The sequence below is a fragment of the Lithobates pipiens genome, unplaced genomic scaffold (genome assembly GCF_037356315.1).
Source record: "Lithobates pipiens isolate NorthernLeopardFrog02 unplaced genomic scaffold, aLitPip1_a1.2 Scaffold_16, whole genome shotgun sequence".
In the NCBI taxonomy this organism is placed as follows: domain Eukaryota; kingdom Metazoa; phylum Chordata; class Amphibia; order Anura; family Ranidae; genus Lithobates; species Lithobates pipiens.
Window position 1 is genome coordinate 151,008,809 of NW_027507748.1, and position 13,996 is coordinate 151,022,804.

Sequence of the window (13,996 nt, forward strand, 5' to 3'; positions counted from 1 at the left end):
TTTCAATTTTTTTGTTTTTCAGGGTGGCCCTCCCCTTTAATCAAAATAAAATCCAATTTGATTCCCATTTTAAAAATACTGGAATCTAAAACCAAATGGCATCCTATAAATATAGAACTCCAGAGGGACCAGTATATATGGATATTAACAGACTCAGTATGTTCCACTAGTACTGCAAATGGACAAAGGGATAATTTTTAATTTTACTACACCTTTACCATTTCATTGAGATTATTGTAAAACATTACAGGTGCTGTACATTTCCCCATCACAGGAGGGTCCACATGGATGATTCCTTGCAAGCCCTCTGGACCCAGGCTTCATCTTGAGGTGGAAATGGCGCATGGAGATCTTTGGACCGTTGGGATCTTTTTAAACAATTTATGGCTATAGGGTAGAGTTCCATTTCCTGAGCAGTGATTACCCTGTTTCCCCTAAAATAAGACCTAGTGTGATTGTCGGTGATAGCTGCAATAAAAGCCCTACCCCCCAAATAAGCCCTAGTTAAAGTCCTTGTAGGTCTTCTTTTCAGGGTAGGGCTTATTTTTGAGGAAACAGGGTAGGGCTTATTTGGGTGGTAGGGCTTATATTGCAGCCAACACCGACAATCAGGCTAGGTCTTATTTTAGGGGAAACAGGGTATCAACTTACTAATATATCACATGCACAAATGCCTACAGAATATGGAGGTATTAAACATATGGATGCTTTGATATATCCCTTTAGAGCCAAAGACGACCATGATTGATAAGTTGAAAGGCATAGAGGTGTTCGTGGTAATATTTTTGTAATGTACTGTCAATAACTGTACTGTGTAATTGACAGCTGTAATGAAACATAATTGTATACACCTTTTGTCCAATAAAGATTTTACATTATAAACTTTGATTATAATACCTAGCTGCAAAAAAAAACAAAAAAACAAACACCTTGGGGAATCCTTAATTTTTTTTTCAATTATTTGGGGTGTGCAGCCCTTTCGAATAGAAAAACCTCATATCCGAGAGTCTAAACAGAATAAAATGGCAGTCGTTGCAATACATTGTCACACCATATTTGCACAGTGGTCTTACAAGTGCACTTTTGGAAAAAATATATTTTTGAATAAAAATATAACAGTAAAGTTATCCCTTTTTTTATATTGTAAAACATGCTGGGTATCAATTTACTCAGTGTAACACTTTAAAATTGCGCCCACTCATGGAATGAAGACAAATGTTTATCCCTAAAAATCTCTATAGGCGACGTATAAAAAAAAACAAAAAAAACAAACAAACAAAAACAAAACTTACTGGTTGCATGTTTTGAGTTACAGAGGAGGTCTAGGGCTAGAGCCAATGATCGCGGTGATACCTCACATGTGTGGTTTGAACACACTTTACATATGTGTTCACTTCTGCATGCAAGCTTGGCACGTTAAAAACTTTTTTTTTTGTTATTACTTTATTTTATTTTTTTACACTTTAAAAAAAAGTTGCATCACTTTTATTCCAATTACAAGGAATGTAAACATCTCTCCTTGTAATAATTAAAAAAAAAACGCATGACAGGACCTCTTAACCACTTTCAGACCGGACCATTTTGCTGGTCAAAGACCAGACCACTTTTTGCGATTCGGCACTGCGTCGCTTTAACTGACAGTTGCGCGGTCGTGCGACGTGGCTCCCAAACAAAATTGACGTCCTTTTTTTCCCACAAATAGAGCTTTCTTTTGGTGGTATTTGATCGCCCCTGCGGTTTTTATTTTTTGCGCTATAAACAAAAATAGAGTGACAATTTTGAAAAAAACGCATTATTTTTTACTTTTTGTTATAATAAATATCAGCCAAAAATATATAAAAAAACATTTTTTTCCCTCAGTTTAGGCCGATACGTATTCTTCTACATATTTTTGGTAAAAAAATTCGCAATAAGCGATTATTGATTGGTTTGCGCATAAGTTATAGCGTTTACAAAATAGGGATAGTTTTATAGCATTTTTATTAATAATTTTTTTATGATTTTTTTTTTTACTAGTAATGGCGGCGATCAGCGATTTTTATTGTGACTGCAACATTGTGGGGTATAAATGCAGTGATTCCTGTGTAAATGACACTGGCAGTGAAAGGGTTAACCAATGGGTGGCAGTGTAGGGGTTAAGTGTTCCTAGGGGTGTGTTACTAACTGTGGGGGGGTTGGGCTTTCATTTAGTGAACACTGATCTCTGCTCCAATCACATGGAGCAGAGATCAGCGTCACTAGTTGCTAGGCAGAATGGAGAAATGCTGTTTACACGGCATTTCCTCCATTCAACCGTCCAATGAGATGATCGCGGGATGCCCGCGGCGATCGAGTCCGTGGGTCCCGCGACCGGACTCACGGGGGTCCCGACCAGCGGCGCGCTCCCGATGGCAGGGCGGCATTGAAGATTGGACGTACATGTACGCCAATATGCCTGCCCGTGCCGTTCTGTCGACGTACATCGTGGTGCGCTGGTCGGGAAGTGGTTAAATATGAAATCTGGGGTCAAAAAAAAGACCTCAGATCTCACATTTACACTAAAATGCAATAATAAAAAAAAAAAAGCAGCCCTTTAAGAGCTATTTTTTACATCGCTTCCGCCCTGCAATCGTATGGAGCCAGGTGGGGGCCATCTTCACCTCACTCAGCTCCATACCAAGCAGGTGACAGGACCCGATTGCCTCAACCACTACCAACCAGCGGCTCCAGTAAGCAGCAGAGGGCACCGGAGTGCAGTGGGAGGGAGGCACCCTCTCCTGCCACAGATGAAACTGATCTTGCGGCAAATCCACCACTGAGACCACTTTCATCTTAAAGCAGATCACCCGCTGAAGAAGTGGATACCAGTGTTATGGGAGCTAGCTGCTGCCATAACAATGATATTTCACTTGAAAAGGCCAACTTATAATGATGGTGGGCAGTCTGTAAGTGGTGAAAGTGTCTGATTAATCGAAAATAAAGTTCAGCTGTTCTAGTAGGACTTCCCTGACTTTTTTTAGTCGCATCCTACAGCAAAAGCCATGGTCAGCAGAGAGCTTCCAAAGCATTGGTGGGATTTCACCGTTAAAAAGTTATCAGTCGACTTCCGGCCGGATGTGATCGAGGCAGGAGCGTGTCTTCACAGCTCCGCTCCTCCGGACCATCATCCGCCTCATTTTGGAGCTGCCACCCGCCTACAAACACCACCATCTGCCAGGGGAAGGTGAGCTGCAGCCGGGGATGCCATCTTCTGTCGCCCGAAAAGGGGCTAAAGCACGCAGGGACCAGCGGCATTCACACACGGCAGGAGACACACCGCTTAGCCCCGCCCCCGCCATCTTGTCTTCCCCGCCGCCCTCACAGCGCGCCAAGCTTACAGGAGGGAGGATGGCGCAGCTGAAGGAGCTGGAGGGAGCTGAGCCCATGCCGGATCCAGCCCCAGCGGTGGACACAGACGCCATTACCAGGCCAATATTGGAAGCAATCAGCCCAAGTAAAGCAGAGCTTATGGGTCGCATAGATCATCTCTCCTCTGAATGCAATTTGATTAGACATGATCTGGACAAGATAAGGGGCCGCCTGACTACTGTAGAAACAAGGGTGTCAGATGTGGAGGACACTTCTCATAGCTACGGTGCCCAGTTGGCGGAGCTCAGAGATCAGGTCAGAGCGTTACAGCACAAGACTATTGACGCTGAGGACAGACAGAGGCGTAATAATATTCGAGTGGTGGGGCTACCGGAGGGGACTGAAGGTGATCAGCCAGCACAATTTGCAGAACAATTCTTTAACCACTTAAGGACCGCCGTATTGCCAATGTACGTCAACACAATGGCACAGGCAGGCACAAGCACGTACATGTACGTGCCTGCCTTCCAGCGGGTGGGGGGTCCGATCGGACCCCCTCCCGCTGGATACGGCGGTCCGTTTCCCTCCGGGAGCGTTCCGTGATGAGGGGATGGCCTTTGGTTTTCGGCCACCCCCTCTGGATCGCTCCTGGCCAATGAGAAGCTTCCTCCCACTGTGTATTGTTTACACAGGAAGGAGGAAGTGATGTCATTCTCCTCGGGGCGGTCTTTTTGACCGGACTACGAGGAGAAGACACAAAGTAAGTGTGCACCAACACTACACTGACATGTAGGTACACACAGGCACACAAACCCCCCCCCCCCGATCGCCCCCCGATCCCGCCCCGCCCCCCCTCCCCCCCAGTCACAGTGTCACTGATTGCAGTGATCATTTCTTTACTGATCACTGCATTCAGTGTCAGTTGTGACAGTAAAAACTGTTAGGACAGTTAGTGTTAGGTCCAGGGTAGCCCCCTATCATCCCCAATAAAGATTTAACCCCCTGATTGCCCCTAGAGTTAACCCATTCACCCCCTTTTGCCAGTGTCACTAAGCGATCATTTTTCTGATCGCTGCATTAGTGTCGCTAGTGTCGCTAGGTAGCTAGTTATTTTTTTTAGGTTCACCGCCAGGTTTTTATAGCGCTAGGTACCCCCATATACTACCCAATTGCCCCTAGTTAACCCTTTCACCAGCGATCACAGTATAAGTGTCACTGGTGACGCTGGTTAGCCAGTTAGTTATTTAGGTTCCCCGTCAGGTTTTTATATAGCGCCAGTGACCCCCATATACTACCTAATAAAAATTTGAACCCCCTGATTGCCCCTAGTTAACCCTTTCACCACTGATCACCGTATAAGTGTTACGGGTGACTCTGGTTAGTTTGTTTTTTATAGCATCAGGGCACCCACCATTTATTACCCAATAAAGGTTTAACCCCCTGATCACCCGGCGGGTGATATCAATTAGGTTTTAGGGTCAGGGTCTGCGTCGCCCCAGGCAGCGCTAGGTTAGTGCCAGTACCGCTAACACCCACGCGCAAAGCATAAACCTCCCGTAGTGGTATAGAATCTGAACAGATCAATATCTGATCTGATCAGATCTATACTAGCGTCCCCAGCAGTTTAGGGTTCCAAAAAAACGCATTGTTAGCGGGATCAGCCCAGATACCTGCTAGCACCTGCGTTTTGCCCCTCTGCCCAGCCCACCCAAGTGCAGTATCGATCGATCACTGTCACTTACAAAACACTAAACACATAACTGCAGCGATCGCAGAGTCAGGCCTGATCCCTGCGATCGCTAACAGTTTTTTTGGTAGCATTTTATATTTAAATCCGGAAGGCAGTGCTTGGTTTTCGGGGGCCCGTACGTGGCTAGGCTCCCAAAAAGTCCCCCACATGTGGTATCCCCGTACTCGGGAGAAGCAGCAGAATTTATTTTGGGGTGTAATTTGACTTATGCCCATAGCATGTGTGAGCAATATATCATTTAGTGACAACTTTGTGCAAAAAAAAAAAAAGTTTGTAATATTCCCGCAACTTGTGGCAAAATATAAAATATTCCATGGACTCAACATGCCTCTCAGTAAATAGCTTGGGGTGTCTACTTTCCAAAATGGGGTCATTTTGGGGAGTTTTGTGCTATTTTGGCATTTTATGGCCTTCGAAACTGTGATAGGTAGTGAGGAGTAAAATCAAAAATTTACACCCTTAGAAATCCTGAAGGTGGTGATTGGTTTTCGGGGTGCCGTGCGCGACTAGACTCCCAAAAAGTCCCACACATGTGGTATCCCCATACTCGGGAGAAGTAGCGGAATATATTTTGGGGTGCAATTCCACATATAACTATGGCATGTGTGAGCAATATATCATTTAGTGACAACTTTTTGTAAAAAAAAAATTTTTTTTTTGTCTTGTCATTATTCAATCCCTTGGGACAAAAAAAAAAATATTCAATGGTCTCAACATGGCCCTCAGCAAATAGCTTGGGGTGTCTACTTTCCAAAATGGGGTCATTTGGGGGGGTTTTGTGCCATCTTGGCATTTTATGGCCTTCAAAACTGTGATAGGTAGTGAGGAGTAAAATAAAAAAATGTATGCCCTTAGAAATCCTGAAGGCGGTGCTTGGATGTCGAGGTCCCGTACGCGGCTAGGCTCCCAAAAAGTCCCACACATGTGATATCCCTGTACTTAGGAGAAGCAGCAGAATGTATTTTGGGGTGTCATTTCACATATGCCCATGGCATGTGTGAGCAATATATCATTTAGTGACAACTTTTTGTAAATTTTATTTATTTTTTTGTCATTATTCAATCCCTTAGGACAAAAAAAATAAATATTCAATGGGCTCAACATACCCATCAGCAATTTCCTTGGGGTGTCTACTTTCCAAAATGGGGTCATTTGGGGGGGGGTTGTACTGCCCTGCCATTTTAGCACCTCAAGAAATGAGATAGGCAGTCATAAATTAAAAGCTGTGTAAATTCCAGAAAATGTACTCTAGTTTGTAGACGCTATAACTTTTGCGCAAACCAAAAAATATACGCTTATTGACATTTTTTTTACTAAAGACATGTGGCTGAATAAATTTTGCCCTCAATGTATGACTAAAATTTAGTTTATTCGATTTTTCTTATAACAAAAAGAAGAAAATATCTTTTTTTTTTTCAAAATTTTCGCTCTTTTTCCATTTATATCGCAAAAAATAAAAATCGCAGAGGCAATCAAATACCATCAAAAGAAAGCTCTATTTGTGGGAAGAAAATGACACAAATTTCGTTTGGGTGCAATATTGCATGACCGGGCAATTACCAGTTAAAGCAGCGCAGTGCGAAATTGGAAAAAGACCTCTGGTCCTTAAGGTGTTTATTGGTCCGGGGCTGAAGTGGTTAAACAACTGTTGTCTATTGCTGACACGTATGTGGTGGAACGGGCACATAGAGTCCCGATGGGTAACAGGCTCCCAGGAGCTTTCCCCCGGCCGTTCCTGGTCCGTTTTTTTAATTTCCGTGACCGGGACCTGATCCTGACACGGGCCAGAAAAGTCCCGGAGCTATGTCATGGCAATGAAAAGATCATGCTCTTTCCGAATTTCTCTGCTGCCACACAGCAGAAGAGGAGATCTTTTACTGATGTGAGACGTCGACTGAGAGACAAGGAGATCAAATACAGCATGCTATATCCCAGCAAACTCCGGGTTCAACACAGAGGCGCTGTGAAGTTCTTTGAACAACCTGAGGAGGCCAGTGACTGGATGGACAAGGAATTGTGAGTGGATTTCCCTTCTGGATGGCATCAGAGAGAGTTTTTCCTTTTTTTTTTTTCATTCGGCACTGTTATGCCCTGGTTGATTTCTCCGGCCAAGTGCAAGGAAGCACTTAATTTTTAGTGCCAAAGATTGCTACAGATCTATTCTGCCTTGTTTTTACCCATTTTTCCTTCCTTGCAACAAGTCACGAGCCACCTGATATGATCAACATGTTGTTCCTGGAATAGGGGAAATGGGGGTTCTGTTTGGGTAGATGATCCGGAGGTCTGGGCCAGAGGACACTATACCTACAGCCGCATACGTTTCTATATCTTGCGGGTGGACCCGTCCTGACTGAGCTAGCTATCCTGTCCTGGTGAGGTTTCACGGGATAGGGGGGTCAACCTGGTATCCTGACCCTGGCTGCGGGCTTCTCTGCGTGAGTGACATGCGCCTACGTGTGCATTGCAGTGGCACATTGTGCCTTGATACATGGCTCCAATATGATACAGAGTGACAACGTGGAGTGGAAGAGGACTAACTTAAGTACTGCAGGACTACCGATCACTGCGGCGTGGCAGTGCCACAGCCACAACTGTTCATTTGGTTGTGTTTTTGGGGTTAGGGACAAAGCTAAATACCGGACTAGTTGGGGTTGTTACAGGTAGGCAGGGGTGGGTTTTAAGGGAGTCACAGCTCGACTGGGGGAATTACTTACAAAATGTGGTCGCAATGTATATATACTCTATGTCTGGATTGAATTTATCCTAAACTTAATGAGGGTACTATGGTCTATTTATACGAACTACAAAAATAATGGCGGATGATGTGAGAATTGTTTCATGGAATGTCCGGGGATTGGGTCACCAGGTGAAGAGGGCCGCTATGTTTAAATTTATTAAACTGTCCAAGCCACACATCATCCTCCTGCAGGAGACCCATCTTGATGGCAGCAGGGTCTTAGCTCTGCGTAGACCGTGGATACAGAGAGCTTTACACTGAACGTATTCCACGTTCGCCAGAGGAGTCTTGATCTTGATTAATAGAAATATCTCCTGCAAAATCCATCAGGTTATCTCTGATCCAAGAGGTAGATTTGTGGCTGTGGTTCTGGATGTCTCTTACAAACAAATGGTTCTGGTTAATGTATATGTCCCGCCTCCTTTCCATGTCAAGGTGTTGTATGATCTGTTGTCCAAGATTGCACCATATGCTCACCTTCCTGTGCTTTGGTTGGGGGATTTCAATGCCGTCCTTGATGCGGCCTTGGATACCACCAACCTGCACAGGGGGGAATCAGCTGATTTGATTGGCTGGTGCTCGGTGGCAGACCTTGTGGAATTGTGGAGATGGAAACATCCAATGGAGAAAGGGTACTCGATTCACAAGTTGACAGCAAGAATTGATTTAGCGTTTGGGAATAGGCTGATGCTGCAATATGTGACTGGGGTGACCTACCTAGCGGGGGGATTGACGGATCATAGCCCGCTTGCAGTTACCTTGATGCTTCCATCGGGGGGGATGGAGACTCTCCCCAGGTTGGATACAAAATGACTTGGTCCACGAACAGGTGTCTGGAGAGATGCAAAAATACTGGTCTACCAATGTAGATACGGCTGACCCAAGGGTGGTATGGGACGCGTTCAAAGTGGTGACGCAAGGGCATTTTATTTCGGCCATAAAAATGGCTAGGGTGACTGATGGGAAGGAGGTGGAAGGCTTACTGCAACACGAAAGTCAGGCAGCCAGGGCACATGCGGACTCCCTATCGGGAGAATCTTATGAGGCCCTGCTGGAAGCGAGGTGCACGTTATCGTTGCATTTTACTAGTCAATCCCGCGTTGAAACAGTTAAAAAGGCTCAGACGGTCTTTGCAGAGGGTGACAAAAATGGGAAACGCTTGGCAATGCTGGTGGCCGACCATGGCTCCCTCACCTGTGTTCCGGTTCTTAGGGAGCAGGGTTGATTAGTGATCCCGGGGCTATAATGCAAGAGTTTGTTAGGTTTTACTCCACATTATACTCCCCCAATCCTCCCTATGACCCGTTAGATTTGGATTCCCTGTTGGGAGGCCTACCTATACCTAGACTTTCTCATGCAGACCGGGACTTACTAGAAGCCCAACTAACGCTTGAGGAGGTGCAGACAGCGATTTTTGCATTCCCCCCAGGCCCGGACGGGTTCCCAGTGGACTTTTACAAAGCTAATGTGGACATATTGCCCCCCCCCCCCCCGACTTCATGCGCTTTTGGAACACTGTCATGAGCAGGGTTCCCTCCCAAAATCTATGTTGGAGGTGTACATGGTCCTCTTAATGAAACCGGGAAAGGACTGCGTGGACTGTGCGTCCTACTACAGACCGATTGCCCTGCTAAATATGGATTTAAAAATTCTGACTAAGATACTGGCACAACGGTTAGCCGAAGTGCTCCCTTCGATTGTCAATATTGACCAAACAGGCTTTATGCCGGGTAAGTCCACAGACACGAATCTAAGACGGCTCTTTACCCATTTGCAGATTAAAAAGAGTGCGAGCACATCCAGAGTTGTGGTCTCAATAGACTTTGAGAAGGCCTTCGACTCTGGGGACTGGATGTACATGACCAAAGTGTTAGAGGTCATGGGGTTTGGTCCACAGTTTAGAAGATGGATAGCAATGCTATATGCCCAACCAAAGGCGGCGATTGGGACGTGGCCAAACCCAGTCTATTTTTTTTGGGGTAGGCAGGGGGACGAAACAGGGCTGTGCTCCTTTTTGTTCTCCCTGGCTCTGGAACCGCTTGCAGTGGCATTACGGTCATCAGGTGACATTGGACATATTAGAGTAGGATCAATTGACGAGACGCTTGAACTGTACGCAGACGACATGTTATTATTCCTAAACGACCCTGGGGAATCACTGACAGTGGCCTTGGGGATCATAGATCATTTTGCTCAGTTTTCTGGACTAAAGGTAAACTGGTGGAAATCCTCAGTTCTGCCCAATGATGTGAAGGCCAGGGATAGAGCGGACCCTGGGTTGGCATTGCAGTGGGTTGAGTCCCTTAAATACTTGGGTGTACAGGTTACAGCAAATGTTGAGGACTATATGGCCCTTACTTTACTACCTCTGATACAGCTTCTCAAGAAGAAACCACAGGCATGGATTAAACTCCCGCTGTCCCTAGCGGGAAGGATTAGTTTGCTGAAAATGAAATTCCTCCCAGTGGTGTTATATTTTCTTAGACATGCACCAGTTTGGGTCCCAAGGTCATATTTTCGCAAACTGGACAGTATAATTTCATCGTATCTTTGGGCCCCTGGGTCACCCAGAGTGGGAATTAAAGTGCTGCAGGAGCCCAGGGAGAGGGGTGGCCTAGCTCTACCCGACTGGCATATAAGTACTATCTCGCCGGGCAGCTAGTGTTTGCACGCAGATGGCTGACAGCTGATGATGGGGATGCGGCTACAGTGTTAGAGGCGGCTCACCTAGGGGCTTATGACAGCCTGTGATTCGCTTTGTTTAGAGGTACCAAATCTGAGCTACCACTGACACTGTCCATGAAGGCCACTATCAGGGCGTGGGGAGCAGCAGTAAAATTGGCATGCCCCAGCTTTAGAGGGATATCCCCATCAATGCCCTTGTGGATGAACCCGACCATGCCACATTTTTATAATCTTCCAGACCCCATGCTGTGGGTGGTGAAAGGTATCAAAAACATAGGCGATATAACCAGATATGGGGAGTTACAGACCTTTCCCCAATTACAAACAAGACACAACCTACCTAATGGTTATCTATTCCGGTTTTTGCAGATTAGACATGCCTTTCAGGTAGTTTCGAGAGATGAGAGTGGAGTCCCTGTCTTCGGCCTTGGAGAGGTTGTTGTCAGGGGAGGACCTGGTCAACCCCCTTTCAGTGACGTATAAGGAAATGTTTCAAATTACACCCCAGGCCATAGTAAAATGTAGAGACCGGTGGGCGACGGAGGTCACAGATGTCCAAGGGGAAGATTGGGATTCCCTGTGGACTAAGTCATTCCAGCACTTGGTGTCTGCTAGGGACAGATTGATCCAGTTCAAATTTTTGCACAGGCGCTATTACACTCTGGCCCGGTTGGGCATGATCTTCCCAACCACCTCCTTGGAGTGCTGGAGATGCTTCCACTACCCGGCAGATGCTCATATTTTTTTGGGACTGCCCCCTTATGCAGGAATTTTGGGAAGACATAACTTTGTGCATCTTTGAACAGATTCAAGTACCTATCCCAAAGACTATTAGAGTCTGCCTGCTTGGCCTGGTCGAAGGGGTGGTACCCTCAAGGGCTATGCAAACAATGCTGAACGTCCCTGTTCTACGGTAGAAAGTCCATTCTTTACATTGGAAAAAAGCAAGGGCTCCGACTGTTTCCTTTTGAAAAGGCCTGGTAAACACGATGCTGCCATATTACAAACATACTTACGAGGCCAGAGGCTGCATGAAAAAATTTGATAAAGTCTGGCACTCCTGGTTTAATTCCGGTACCACAGTAGGATAACAAATTCAGGGAAAAATGGTTGGGAATAGTACTTTGTGAGAACCGCAGATAACAAAAACAGATTGAGAAAACACTCTAGTAGGTACCCTATTTACTTTCTATTGTATGATCCAGACACCGAATACATAAGTGAGGTGGACTGTACGCGGTACATGGAGTCCGGTCGGGCTGTGACCCGGGGGATGGGGGAGGGGAGGTTGTGTTGGACTAGATAGTTGCTGTTAGTTAGGAATTGGCCTGTGGATGTGTCCAACAGACACGTCCAATGTTTTGTACATTTTCATAAAACCGATAAACAGAATTTTATAAAAAAAAAAAAAAGTTATCAGTCAGCAGAAAGGTACAAAAGAATTTCCAAGGCATTAGATATACCATGGAACACAGTGAAGAGAGTCAAGTGGGGAAAAAAAAAAAAAAGTATATATATGGCAAAACAGTGACATTACCAAACATTGGACGTCCCTCGAAAATTGATGACGAGAAGAAAAACTGGTCAGGGAGGGTGCCAAGGGGCCTACCGCAACATTAAAGTGGCTGTAAACCTAGTTACACCACTTTTACCTACAGGTAAGCCTATATAAGGTGTACCTATAGATACTGTAAAAATCTCCTAAACCTGCAGTTTAGGAAATATTTACCATATACACTTGGGTCATCGGCGCATGTGCTGTGAAGAAACGGCCCTCCATGCTGTTTCTTCAAAGCAAGTGCTGTGACCGACAGCTCCCGTGCACATGTGCCAGAGAGATCACGTGACTCCAGCCAAACACAGAGCCTGCAGCCACAGGCAGGGACAACACGGCTTGGTTTGCAGATAAGTGCCACAAAATGGGCTAGTATGCATCAATATGCCCCCCCCCCCAAGTAAGTGTAAAACCCGTCAGGGTTTACTACCTCTTTAAAAGCACTGCAGGAATATCTGGCAAGTACTGGCTTTGTGGTACATGTGACAACAATCTCCTGTATTCACCATGTCTGGACTATGGGGTAGAGTGGCAAGACGAAAGGCTTTTAAGAAAAACATCCAAGCCTGGCTAAATTTTGCAAAAACACATCTGAAATGTGTTATGGCCTGATGAAACCAAGGTTGAATTTTGTCCATAATTCCAAAAGATGTTTGGTGTAAAAACTACACCAAAAGAACACCATACCCACAGTGAAGTATGGTGGTGGCAGCATCATGCTAGGGGGACCTTTTTCTTCAGGTGCAACAGAGGCCTTAGTGAAAGAGGGAATTATGAACAGTTCCAAATAGGAGTCAATATAGGCACAAAACCTTCAAGCTTCTGCTACAAAGCTGAATATGAAGAGGAACTTCATCTTTCAGCATGACAACACAAAGCAGACATCCAAAACAAAAAAGAATGGCTTCAAAAGGGGATTAAAAGTTTTGGAACGGCCCAGCCAGAGCCCAGACCTGAATCTTTTGGCTGTGACACAGCAGAAGCCTGCAGGGGATTTTCACTGTTTAGGACTCCATATGAAAACAAAAACAAATACTAGAGGTGTGAATCCCCTATTTTTTCAGAACTATCAAAGGTTTTCCAAAATATCCTGACTTTTCCTTTTCCCTGCTGGCTATGCAAGTAACTCTCAATCACCACCCGTGTGATTTCACAGACTAGCTGAGAATTCATCTGATGGGATATCCCTGCACCTTTGGCTGTGCTGTGGACTTTGGTCCCTTGTCTACAAAAATAATATGACCCAAGCTCCTGACAAAATTACGTTACTACAAATTCTTGGAGTGACCTTTGGGTTTGTCATTACTAAGTATTCCAATTTTCTATGATGCATAGGTGGTGTATTGTATGCTTCAAGGCACAATTGTGGATAGTCAATGTTTTTAAACAGAGAAGGGAGAAGCTGCAGCATGAGGCTGCTTGAATTGTTTTTTCTTTTATGTATTGCAAGTGCTCCAGCAGTGCCACCCATCAGTGGATCCTTGTCTGTGCCATAAAAATGTGCTTTCCTTTCCAATACGTGTGGAACAAAATGGCACGTTCAAACAACTCGTTATGCCTCAGAATATAAATATGGTGGGTCATTTTGTGGGCTCTTCCATTGTCCTGGTGCTCTATCTAGGGCCTACAAAGTGTTACATGTTGTCAGGAAATGCATGTAATTTATGTCCTTAGAACGTCTGACAGTGCCCCCTGCATGTTCGGCCTCTGTATGTGGTCAGGCTGTGTAAGTTTCACACATGTGGCATCTCCATAGTCAGGGGAAGCAGAATGTATTTTGGGGTGTAGTTGTAAGTATGTAATGTGAGAGAAATGGACCTGTTAATTTCATAAAAAAATTTAAAACACTTCATTTTGCAAAGAATTGTGGGAAAAGAAAATAACGCGAAAAAACCTCACCAATGCCTATTAAAGAATATGGCATTTTCAAAAGGGGTCATGG